At 43.6% G+C, this 12,733-nt stretch overlaps 1 protein-coding gene across 1 annotated transcript in view; it reads left to right on the plus strand.

Moving 5' to 3' along the window:
- Positions 1-12,454, plus strand: part of CCDC136 (coiled-coil domain containing 136) — a 291,047-nt gene extending 278,593 nt beyond the window's left edge. Inside the window, exon 10 of the transcript XR_012232949.1 lies at positions 11,774-12,454. The gene's annotated coding sequence lies outside the window, so the exon portion shown is untranslated. The remainder of the gene's footprint in view (positions 1-11,773) is intronic.
- Positions 12,455-12,733: the final 279 nt, after the last annotated feature.

Raw genomic sequence — 12,733 nt, forward strand, 5'->3', positions numbered from 1 at the left:
TGTCAAGTGAGTTTCTTGTTAATGGGTGGTTGAGAGAGAAAGTGAATATTAAGTCTGGTGTAAGGCAGGGGTGTCCCATGTCCCCTGTCTTGTTTGTATGTGTGATTGAACCTTTGTTGTGCTTGGTGAGACGTGATAAAATGATGCGAGGTTTGTTGGTACCTGGGAGTGGTGGGAAGCATGTGAAAGTTCTTGGATATATGGATGATGTTGTGGCTGTGAATGAAAGTGTTGCATCTATGAGTAGGGTTAAGTTGCTTCTGGAGTTTTTCTGTGGTGCATCTGGCTTTAGAGTGAATTGGAATGTAGTTTTAAATGTTTGGGGGATGACAGGGTTAAAATGGAGGGGGTAAAGTGTGAGGAGGGTGCTATCAAAATGCTGGGAGTATTATTTAATAAGGACTTGGAAGGTAAGGAGAGCTGGGAGGAGTGTGGATTGCGCATAGAGCGTAAGTTAAATTTTTGGCGACTGAGAGACTTGACCTTGAGTGGTAAGATTTTGGTCATAAAAGCGGTGATTCTTCCGATTTTGCTTTTTATTGCAACAGTTTTTCCACCATCATGTAGGAAAATAAAAAGAGTGGAAAAGTTAGTTTTTACTTTTTTCTGGAGCAGTAAAATAGAGAAACTTAAGAGAGAGAGTCTTTTCAAGGCGTGTCACCATGGTGGCATGGCCTTTCCAAACATTGAGATTTTTCTGGGGCTTCAGTATATCAAAACTGTTGTTGTTTTGCTGAATAAAGGAAATAAGGGAGCGTATATGGCAAGTTATTCTGCTGGTTGGATGTTATATGGCTTATGATGGAGAAAGAGGGATGCTAGAGTGCCTGTTGCTTTCAAGTGTCCGGTCTGGTATGAGGTGATTGAGAAGTTTGTGAGGAAGCATGATTTGCTGAGTGTACCGATGAATGATTTTAGAATGGCTAAGAATGTGATGAAAATAATATGTAAGAATGATGTGGAATGTAATATTGTGGGGTTGAGAGGGAATGAAGTTTCGGTTGCATGGAAGAGTTTGGAAACGCACGGGATGTCTAATAGACAAAGGGATATTGTATGGATGTCCTTGCACAATATTTTGCCTGTGCGACAGGTTCAGAAGAGACGAGGTCTGACCAGAACTGATGTGTGCCCGAGGGAAGGATGTGGTGGATGTGAAACTGTGTGGCATACTATGTGGGACTGTGATTACGCGTGCAGTGTGTGGAAGTGTGTAGGTGGGTAGTGTAAGGAGTTAGCAGGTGTGAGTTTTATTGACTGGCGTGTTGCGATGTTTGGAATTGGTGCATGTGGTCGTGTGAAAAATAGAATCCTATGGTTAATTATGACTTGTGTGATGCAGAGTTTGTGGGATGTGAGGAATTTAGGAATTTTCAAAGAGAAGCATGTATCTGTGAATAAGTGTGTCGGGCTGATCCTTTCTAGATTATACTTGATTTATAAATTAGACAGCGAAGGTGGTGGTGGTTCTGATGCAGAGGGTGTCTGGAAATTTAAAAAATGGCAGCACCTGATCAAATATCAGTGAATTTTAGTGATGTTTATTGATGTTCAGGATGTCTTTTGGGTATACCCTTGGTTTGTTATACTAAAATAAATATGATGATGAGAGTTGAAACAACGAAGTTTAAGTTGATGAGCTTATATTGAGTTGTTTATAACTAACCTGAATTTTTTTTTTTAAAAAACCAAACAAACAGCTGTCTGTGGATGGATACCATGTTTTGGCATAGGTGGTTTCCTTCGTTGGAGACTGCCCTTCCCGTGGTTGTTCTTTCCCGGGGAAAGACCTGGCTAGTCATTGCTTGCGTTGAGATGGTGTATCCGTGGCTTGTGTTTTGCATGTTTTTCCTAATTGTATTGGGGCCCTAGATGGGAAACATATCCGGGTGTGTAAGCCGCCAAACTCTGGCTCCCAATTCTTCAATTAAAAGCAATATTTTTCTGTTGTATTGTTGGCTCTGGCCGACCCTCAATACAAGTTCATAATTGTCAACATTGGGGCCTATGGAAGGACGGGAGACTCTAGAGTCTTTAATACTTCCATTATGGGTCGGTGGCTACGCACCAACCAGTTGGATCTACCCCCTCCACGCCAGCTACCAGGCTCCACTCAAGAATCAGTCCCTTATGTCCTTGTGGTAGATGAGGCGTTTCAGTTAACGCGCAATGTCATGAGGCCATATCCCTGGCGCAACCTGGACCACCGGCGCAGAATTTTTAACTTGCCCCTATCACATGCTCGGCGACTGGTGGATTGTTCCTTTGGCATTCTTTGTGCCAAATGGCGGGTCCTACAGTCTGCCATTCAGCTGAGTGAACAAAATGTGAATGAAGTTATCAAAGCATGTGTCGTTCTTCATAACTTCACCAGGATACATGATTATTCCTCCTCTGCTGGTGTTGTGCGTGGGTCGGACAATGTGCGTAGGGCGAGACCACATATCAACCCTCAACGTAAACCGCTCTCTGGGCTCAAAGTGCGTGATATTTTCACAAATTATTTGATGTCACCTGAGGGGGAAACTTCTTGGCAAGAGCATGCTGTGTCTGTTATAAATTTTTGATTTCTGTCTGTGTAAATATATATTTTTCAACCCCTTATGATTCTCTGACTGTTTAATTGCCTTGGTAAGCGTATGTTAGTATGCTGATAACTTTTTTCATCATTGAGACAGACGTAAAATGTAGTAGACAAATTTTTACTTTTGACTTTCTTTTTTAAACACATATTATTGCCATATGGTAAATGTGGCAATGGCCCAAAGTGGCCTTTTTGCAGATTTGCAAAATTACAAGCAAAACATTTTCAGAAAACAAAAAAAAAAAAACAATTATGCAAGACCAATATTCCTACATTACAAATGTTGGTAAGTCGGGGGAGGAAAAGGTGGAAGACCAGCCTGTGTTTGCTGCTGGCTACTTTGGCCAACTTGGCCATCGTGTGGGGGCATACTGTTGCCCATGATGTGGGTAGCGTACTGCCTCCTGTGATTGTGGTGGGTACTGGGCTGACTGAAATTGGAGAGGGGCCTCTTGTTGGGGCTGTTAGGCCCGTGGCTCATACCCACCAAAATAGCCATGTCGTCCCCAATCAGGTTGGGACCAGCCTCCAACACTGGGTGGGAACAAGTGGCCATATTGGTGAGGTTGGCTAGAGGCAGACATATGTGGCTGCTGTGGGCAAGGTTGGGTAGGGGGAGGAAGGGGGTGAGGTGTAGGCCCATGTGTTTGAGGATCCTCAGAGCCTGCTTGAGCAAGCATGTGTGTGGGGTGTCTAAGGCACATCAGATTCCTTGGGGAAAGCTGCCACCTCTCCAGATATTGAAATAACTCATATGGGGTATTGGGGTGTGTGCTTCCATCAAGCAGGAGCTGAAAACATCCTTGAATACGTAGCCTCACCTCAAGGGAAAGGGCCCGAAGACAGCGGGCTATGCTGCGTGAGTACGCCTCCTCCCCATCATCATTATTGACTCGAGCAAGGTAGTTCAGTACCCCTGTGTCAACATTGGTACGGGAATTTTGGGCAGGGATCTGGCGCCTTCTTCTTCCTTGCCGGGATGGTCCAGCAGGCTGTGGGAGCCCTGTATCTGGGCAGTTGGGCTGCTGCTGATGTTGCCCTGCTCCTCCTGTATGGCGGATGGTGGTGCAGCAGACGGTCCTGCTTGTGGATGTGCTCCTGGTGGTGGGGTTTGTGGTGCAGGCCCTGGGTTTTCAGGAGAGGAAACTTCACCCATGCTTCTTGGAGGGGGAGAAGATGGGCCAGCCACCTCTTCTCCTCCACTCGCAGGATCAATGATGGGCTCTGTATCTGAGCCAGTTTCCCTTTCCGTAAGGTTTGACTGAGTTCTGTTATGAAATAGAACATATCCAAAATTCCAAACATTAGTTTTGGCCCTGTAAAGTAACTGTGTAATGTGGTGTGAGGTATCTACTTACGGTCTCAGATCCAGAATTGGAACGAGGAAGGAGAGGCGATCATAATAGATATATTTGCGCTTTGTGTGGCCCGCATCACCACTCCTGGCCCACTGCTGATGTTCCCGCCTGTATTGGTCGCGGATGCTGCGCCAGCGTCTCATCACATCTTCCACTGCAATGTGACAGGAAAAATTCTAAATTTCACATATTTGCTAGTTAAAATTTGCAAAAACTAGCCTAGTCATGTGGCCTTCTAGGGTGTGCTTTCTACCCAGGGTGGCATATATAATTGTGGCATCCAGGCCAGATACACAGGGTCACAATAGTTCAGGGGTCAAGTAACTACTCTAAACTTGGTTGCCTAGGAGGATGAGGAGCTTGTGGCCAGGGACAAATTATGTCAGTGTAAACAATGGTTCAAATAAAAATCTACATGCCTCGTGAGGCAAAAAGGCCAAGCACAGGAAGGAAGGTGGGGTGGGGGCTTATTCAAAATGTATTTTTTTGATGTGAGGTAATTTTAAACACTTTCAGGTTGTTCATACTCATTTGCTGCTGCTCCTCACGTGGCCGATCACCAAAATCGTGGAACATCTGGCAACATGCGCCTCCATGACGCCTCCTTTCTTGCCCGATTTTCATAATGGGCATCACGTTGGTCCCAGATATTCGGGCACTCCTGCACTAACACAATCAGCATCTCCACATTGAGATAGTAGGGTGCCATGATGCTGCAGGACTCCGTGGAGGCATACTTCCTGGATGTCTGGAGCGCTTTTTGAGCTAATTAGCATGTCTAAGCTTCCTGATGATGGATTGGCCCATTTCCTGTCACTTGCCAAAGACCTGCGTATTTCTCGCAAGTCACACGTGTGGTCCATGTGTAATGCGTATTTTTTGCGCACACATACTCTTGAATTGGCGTAATATGGGCATAGTACGCTGACAATCGCAGCATTCTGCAATTGGCACGGACCGTAGAATACGGCCGAGAAATATACGGCTGATGGGAGCTGCCCCATAGAGAATCATTTGTCCGTGTGCAATGCATGGTTTTTACGCCTCTCACTCGTCCGTATTTCACTCTAGTGTGACCCCGACCTAACAGGAGAAATTGCTCCATACAATTTGTTGTGCAAATTCTCCCGAGTACGCTGATACTCCATATGTAGGGGAATACTACTTTTGAGGCACAGTGCAAAGCTCAGAAGGGAAGAGGTGCCATCATAGAGTACAGATTTTGCTGGAAAGGTTTGATGGTGACATGTCACATTGGCAGAGCCCTTGAGGTGCCAGAACAACAGAAACCCTCTATATGTGAACTTATTTTCCAAACTACACTCCCCAATGAATTCATCTAGACAGGGCCGCCATCAGGGCATTACTGCTCTTACTGGCATATGGGGCCCGATGAGCAGAGAGGGCCCGCAGCAGACCCTCTCTGTTCTGCTAACTGGGCCCAAGCGGCAGGATCCTGCCACTTCAGTAACTGGCAACGTGTCCTCCAACGCAAGATCAGTTAAAATCTATTGCCGTGCAGGAAATTCCTCCCACATGGCAACAGTTAACAGCCGCCAGCCAATCAGAGGCCAGCAGCTGATACCAGCGCGCACATCGCTGACATATGACGTCACTGTCATATGCCGGAACGACGCTGTGCGCCACAGCTGAATCATAGGGGAGGACATCGCTGGAGCTCGGCCAGTAAAGGAATTTTTTTTTTGTAAAGCCGCGGTATGGGGCATATTATACCCATAGGGGGTGCATTATACTACTATGGGGGAGGGAAAGGGGATGCATTATACTATGGAGTGCATTATATTGTGGAGTCCATTATATTATGGGACTGCTGCTTTATACTATGGGGCTGCTGCATTATACTATGGGGCTGCTGCATTACAGTATGGGTGCATTATACTGCTGTGGTGCTGCTGCATTATAATATGGGTTGCATTATACTATGGGGCTGCTGCATTATACTGCTATGAGGCTGCTGCATTATATAATGGGGTTGCTGCATTATACAATGGGGCTCCTGCATTATACTATGGGGTGCATTATACTGCTATGGGGCTGCTGAATTTTACTATGGGACTGTTTCATTATACTATGGAACTGCTGTATTATACTCTGGGTGCATTATACTATGGGGCTGCTGAATTATACTATGGGGCTGCTGCATTATACTATGGGTGCATTATACTGCTATGGGGCTGCTGAAATATACTATGGGGCTGCTGCATTATACTATGGGGCTGCTGCATTATACTGTGGAGCTCCTGCATTATACTATTGGTGCATTATACTGCTATGTGGCTGGTGCATTATACTATGGGGCTGTTTCATTATACTATGGGACTGCTGCAATGTACTGTGGGTGCATTATACTACGGGGCTGCTGCTTTATACTATGGGTGCATTATACTATGGGGCTGCTGCATTATACTGCTATGGGGCTACTGCATTATACTATGGGGCTGCTGCGTTATACTATGGGTGCATTATACTATGGGCTGCTGCATTATACTATGGGGTGCATTATACTGCTACAGGGCTGCTGCATTATACTATGGGGTGCATTATACTGGTATGGGGTGCATTATAGTAATATAGGGTGCATTATAGTACTGTAGGGTGCATTTTACTGCTATGGGGGTGCATTATACTGCTATGTGGGTGCATTATACAGCTATGGGTTGCATTATACTACTATGTGGGGTGCATTATACTATACATGACTATGGGGTACATTATACTACTATGGGGGTGCATTATACTGCTATATATGACTATGGGGTACATTATACTTTTATGGATGACTATGGAGGCAATATGGAGAGACATAGGGGAAGTATGGAGACATGAGGCAGAATGGGAAGATACATGGGGTTCAGAATGTGGAATAATATCACTGTAGTGGCAAATTAAAAGATATTATTTTTGAGGATACTGTTTTCAGTGTGGGGTGTTATGAATGGGTCACTGAGGAGAAAAAAGCAAAACAAGCTAAGTCACAAAAAACCAGACAGGTTGGTAACTATGCAGATTGCAGGTCCCTGATCCTACCACACAACTAGCAGCAGCCGTAGAGCGTACCTGCGATGTTCCTAGACGCTTCATCACAGTCGGAGGACTAAATAAGCCTGAAACATGAAAAGGGGAAAACTAACTGCCCCAGACCAGACCCCAAAGGAATAGATAGCCCCCACACATGTATTGACGGTGAAACAAGATGAAAGCACAAACACAGGCAGGAAAATAGGCTGAGCAAACGATGGGGCCCAAACTAACTAGAAAGGAAAGGAATGGCACGTCTGCAACCTGCAAAAAATCCTACAAAAATAATGTCCAACACTTCTGATAGCAAAATTAACCCTGGAGTCACTGGACTTCTCACACTATATCAGCACTCTGAAATATTCTGAGACAGAGCAAAAAGTGGCCAATCTAGTAAGGGACAAAAAGTAAATTGGCAAAATACTGATAAATAAGAGTGGAAATTCAGCACAGCACCCAGTCGGGGCTGGCTGACCACACCAAAAAACTGAATAGACCAACAAAATCAAGTGTGAACATTAGCAGAAAAACTTAGCTTTAGATGACTGGAACAGAGCTGAAAACCAAGAGCTGACAAGCCAGAAGGAATCACCAGCAACTGAATAGGGCGTCGGCTGTCTTAAATCCAATCTGAGCCTCCTGAGGTCCAATCGTCATCCTCATTCTCAGGTGGCAGATCTCTACCAATCAAATCAGCCTCACTACCTCCTGTTACCACCAGAGGGAGTCTGGAAGGAGAACTCACAACTGGTGAACCAGAGAATAAACTCACAACAGTGGGGGAGGAAATGTTCTTTTACTGTGCAGGGCGACACGGTCGCTTTTTTCTTCATCTGGCGTAGTGTAGAGGTTGGGGAAAAATTCGGGAATGTGCTCTACATAGCTGTGTTATTTTTTGCAGAGATGAGTCCTGGCTGGAAAAAGTGAAGGCGGTGTGGTGTCTGGATGACGTTGAAGAGGGAAGATGACGGACTTCAACTAGCGATGTCACCGGTGAGTCAGTGTGTTACCTGTACACTGACACTATACACTGTATACTATACAGTACAGATCTCCTGTGTATAATGGCTCTTATGGTGATATTAGTTTTGTGGGTTTTTTTTTATTAATGATCAGTATTGTAGTATTTGGTAATATGTGATCTGGTCAAGGTGTGGCAGCTTTTGTTACTTGTATGTGGTATTATTTGATCACTATATGGTGGTAATATGTGGTCTGGTCATGGTGTGCCGGTATTTGTTTCTTGTTTGTGATATTATTGGTCATTTTAAAAATTGAAAAATAAATAAAAATATACCGGTACCTAAATTGTATTGGATATTTTAACATGTTTAGTAAGTTACAGTAGAGTAGAGCCTGGCCAAAAGAGTTTACCTTCTCATGGTGGCGGATTAAAAAATCTTTTGGCCAAAACAAAAGCTGCTGGATGTGTGTGTGGTGAGGGGAACTGTAAATGTGTGATTGGTGAGAATGTGGTGCAGAAGTGGAGTTTTTCCAAGAGAGGGCGGTGGGACTGTGGACGGTTCGAGGTGGGGCTGGGGTGGAGCCTGGGTGGAGTCTTAAGGGGCCCCCCAAATTTTGCCAGTATGGGGCCCCAACATTCCTAGTGGCAGCCCTGCATCTAGAGGTGCAGTGATCATATTGACTCCACATGTGCTACACAGAGTTTTATACCACTGAGCGGTGTAGAAAGAATAAATTACATTTTTACCACTAAAATGTTGTTTTAGCCCCAAGTTTTTAATTTTTCTAAGGGCTAATAGGATTTTTTTTACAACAACCTGAGGTCAGGTCCATTTTTCCTACAATCAATACCCTACATGTAATCAGGAAATATTTTTCAGGCAAAGTGCAAAGCTCAGATGGCAAGGAGCACCAGATTTTACTGTTTTGGTTTACAGGTGCCATGACCCACTGGGAGAGCCCATGAGGTGCCAGAACAGCAGAACTCCCCATAAGTGACCCCATTTTACAAACTACACCTACAATGAATTCATATAGGGATGCAGTGATCATATTGACACCATGGGTGTGTCACAGAATTTTATACCATTGGGCAGTGAAGACAAAATAATTACATTTTTACCGCCAAAATTTTGTTTTAGCCCCAGATTTTACATTTTCACACAAGAAGCATGTAAAAATGAAACCAAAATTTTTCCCACAATTTCTATTGAACGTGGCAATACCCCATATGTGGCTGTAGAGTACTACTTAGCCATACGGAGAGACTCGTGAGGAACGGAGCGCTATTTGCCTCCTGGAGCGCAGATTTTCCTAGAATAGTTTGGGGATTCCATATACAGAGCCCCTAATTGCTAGAAGAGCAGAATCCACACTCATGTAACCCCATTTGGGAAACTATACCCCTTGGGTAATTTATCTATAGGTGTAGTGATGGTTTTGGTTCCATGAGTATTTTCCAGAAACAAGTAGCAATGAATGTTGCCGAGTGAAAATTGCAAACTGCCGTTGTAGTGATGAGTATGCTGTAGTAACCAGTAGGTTGCAGTCACCAGTACGGTATGCCCAGCCCAAGCTTCTGGAGGCATGCACCCGTAACTTAGGTGGGCTTTCATTGCTTCAGAAATGCTAAACGTGGATGCATTATATGGTTGGGGTACACTGTGCGGCTAAGAAGGGAGGGGGGGCATTTGGATTTGGAAGCAGAGAATTTGCTGAATTTCTTTTCGCGAGTGAGGAGCCATTTCGCTTTTCCAGAGCTTTTGTGCTGCCTGTAACGTGGAAGCCACCTATATTTCCGTTAACAGATGATGGATCTGAGCCAGGGCTTGCTTTTTTCTGGAATGAGTTGAAGCTTTTATTGGGAACAGTTTACATAACATTTGGGATCACATTTATGCAGTGCTCTTCGCTGACCACTTACTTTGGGATTTCCATCTAAATCTCCGAGTGTCGTGATTCAGATGAAACCCTTGAGGGAGCCAATCCCTATAATGAGGCAGGAGAGTTACTCTGGACTCCGTCTGGCCTCTATTCAGCAGTGTCCTTCTTTTCAGTAGTGCCCAAAACTGTGGCAGATGGCACTTTTATGCAATCCTAAAAAGACGGATACCGCCGGATCACAGGTCAGACAGCGTGCACAGTGCCTCCATCTGCCTCATTATAGGAAATCTTCTGCCAGAGGTTACGTCTGAATCACGTATTTCAGCAGAAAATGAAGAATTGGTTTAATTTATATTTTGTGCTGTTCCTCGTGCAGTATAAGTGATTAGGCGACTTTATTCTTCGGCTCGGTGCGATTACAGCGATACTAGATTTATATCGGGTTTTTATGTTTGGCTCCTGTCACACAGTAAAAGACGCTTTTTATTACAAAAAATAGTTTTTCCATCACCACATTTTGAGAGCTATAATTTTTCCATATTTTGGCCCACAGAGTCTTGTGAGGTCTTCCTTTTTTGCAGAACGAGTTGACGTTTTTATTGGTACTATTTTCGGACACATGACATTTTTTGATCGTTTTCTATTCGGATTTTTGTGAGTCAGAACAAAGAAAAACCAGCAATTCAGGTATTTCTTTTGGGGAGGCAGGGTTTATGCCATTCTGTGTGTGGTAAAATTCATAAGGCAGTTTTATTTTTTGGGTCAGTACGATTACAGCGATAACTCATTTATATATTTTTTTATGATTTGGCGCTTTTATACAGTAAAAACTATTTTATAGAAAAAATTATTTTTGCATCGCTTTATTGTGAGATCTATAACTTTTTTATTTTTCCACTGATGGAGCTGTATTATAGCTTGTGTTTTGCAGGACAAAATGATGTTTTCAGCGGTACCATGTTTATTTATATCTATCTTTTTGATCGTGTTTTATTTCACTTTTTGTTTGGCGGTATGATGATGAAGCACTGTTTTTTTGCCTTTTTATGGTGTTCAATAAATGGGTTAACTAGTGGGACAGTTTTATAGTTTGGGTCTTTGCAGATGTGGTGATACCAAAGATGTGTAATTTTATTTTTTTATTCAAATATTTATTTAAAGATACAATATCTTTTGACTTTTTTATATTTATTTTTCATTTTTTTAATTAAAATTATTATTTTTTTTTTACTTTTTTTTACTTTGTCCTAATATGGGACTATTATTTTTTGCATGCATCATCCCCATGCTTCAGAAACTTCCAGCTCAGCAGTGAGAGATAAACTTGTTCATCATGCACCTTTGCTAGGTCTGGTGACTCAGATGGTCGCTCAAAACGTAGTAACAGTCACAGATAAATCCACCAAACGCCTTCTCCAATAACAACTAACAGCAACCTCCAGCCATGCAGCAAAAGTCAACTGTGACAATGAGTGCTACCCAGGGCCTAGATGGGAGCAGCTAACAGTGAACAGCTGATCCTTAACGCAAGAAAGCTTACAAGACCTCTCAACTGAGCAGATTAACCCCTGCACTGCTAAAATAAACTTGCACCATTTAATACGAAGGTGAAGTGCTTCTAATCAGTGCAAGAGTAGGAGAAATCAGACGTCGAGGTCTTCTGGCTCCTCTCTGTCGCGGTAAACAAGTGACACCTGCATATCTATATGTGATTTGGGGGATTGAACTTATAGACATGTTTCCTTTTAAAGGGAATCTTTCACCCCCTTGGGACGTATACAACCTATTTATATGGTGTGAGGACACAGCATTTATCTTAATTACCCAGACATCTATTTTCAGCAAGACAGGAGGAATAGACTTATCTATATGTTGACTTTTAAATTTATGTATTTTTTTCTTCAGTTGGTCAAGAGCCTGAAATGTTGACTCTTTTTTCATGCAGGATCATTGAACAATGAACATTGAAAGATACCACCAGATATACAGAGAGAGATATCCAGACAGCCAAGAAATCCAGAGATCCAAAGAATTAGATACTATCTACAGGACAGCAGCCAAGACATCATGGCTCAATCATGAGGGACACAGATTTGTCATTCTACAGAATGCCAACCTATGGGACCTCAGCCCTGGCTGGAAGAACACAGATCTGCTCCATTAACCATCGTAAATCCATGAATATATTTGGGAGACAGGAATGGGACCCGCCGGTTGCCTGAGTCTATTGTGATGTTCTGAGAAACCAGGTTGTGACCCTCCTGTCAACTGACCTGGTACCTGAATGGACTGTCATCTTCCTAAGCTTGTCGTTACCTACTCTCTGTGCGTGCCACAGGTGGGCTAGTTGGCCCTGGAAGCTGAAGCCAGGTTGTGACCCTCCTGTCAACTGGCCTTGTACCTGAATGGACTGTCATCTTCCTAAGCTTGTCGCTACCTACTCTCTGTGTGCATGCCACAAGTAGGGTAGTCGGCACTGGAAGCTCTGAAATAACAGCTGCTCTTATCCTGGCTAGTCAGCAGAAGGGTGAGACACTGTAATTTACACTATTTTGTGTATTTTGCTTGGACTGTTCTACATGTTATCTGCCTGTTTTGTGGTTCAGTAAAGCATTGCCACACTGTTTTCCCCTCACCCTGTGTTGTCTGAGTAGTGTTATGCCTACAGTAAAAGGAGAGAGGGTGTTCAGTGGGATGATCCCTGGTCCATGCGGTTTCAGTTAGCAGACCAGGGCTCCCAAAGAACCAACGTGTCACCACATATAGGCATACAGGTGTTAGAAATGTTAAACCAGTCCTACGTGTAGGCCTCATATAAGAGGTCTTTTGGTGAAAAAACTTATTTTATTTCTTTACGCTTTCTTCCAGGCTCCGAGGCGAATGGTGCCTGGAAGAAATACCTGCC

This window comes from Dendrobates tinctorius, unplaced genomic scaffold (genome assembly GCF_039654945.1).
Source record: "Dendrobates tinctorius isolate UK_male_01 unplaced genomic scaffold, ASM3965494v1 ptg000062l, whole genome shotgun sequence".
Taxonomy (NCBI): Eukaryota; Metazoa; Chordata; class Amphibia; order Anura; family Dendrobatidae; genus Dendrobates; species Dendrobates tinctorius.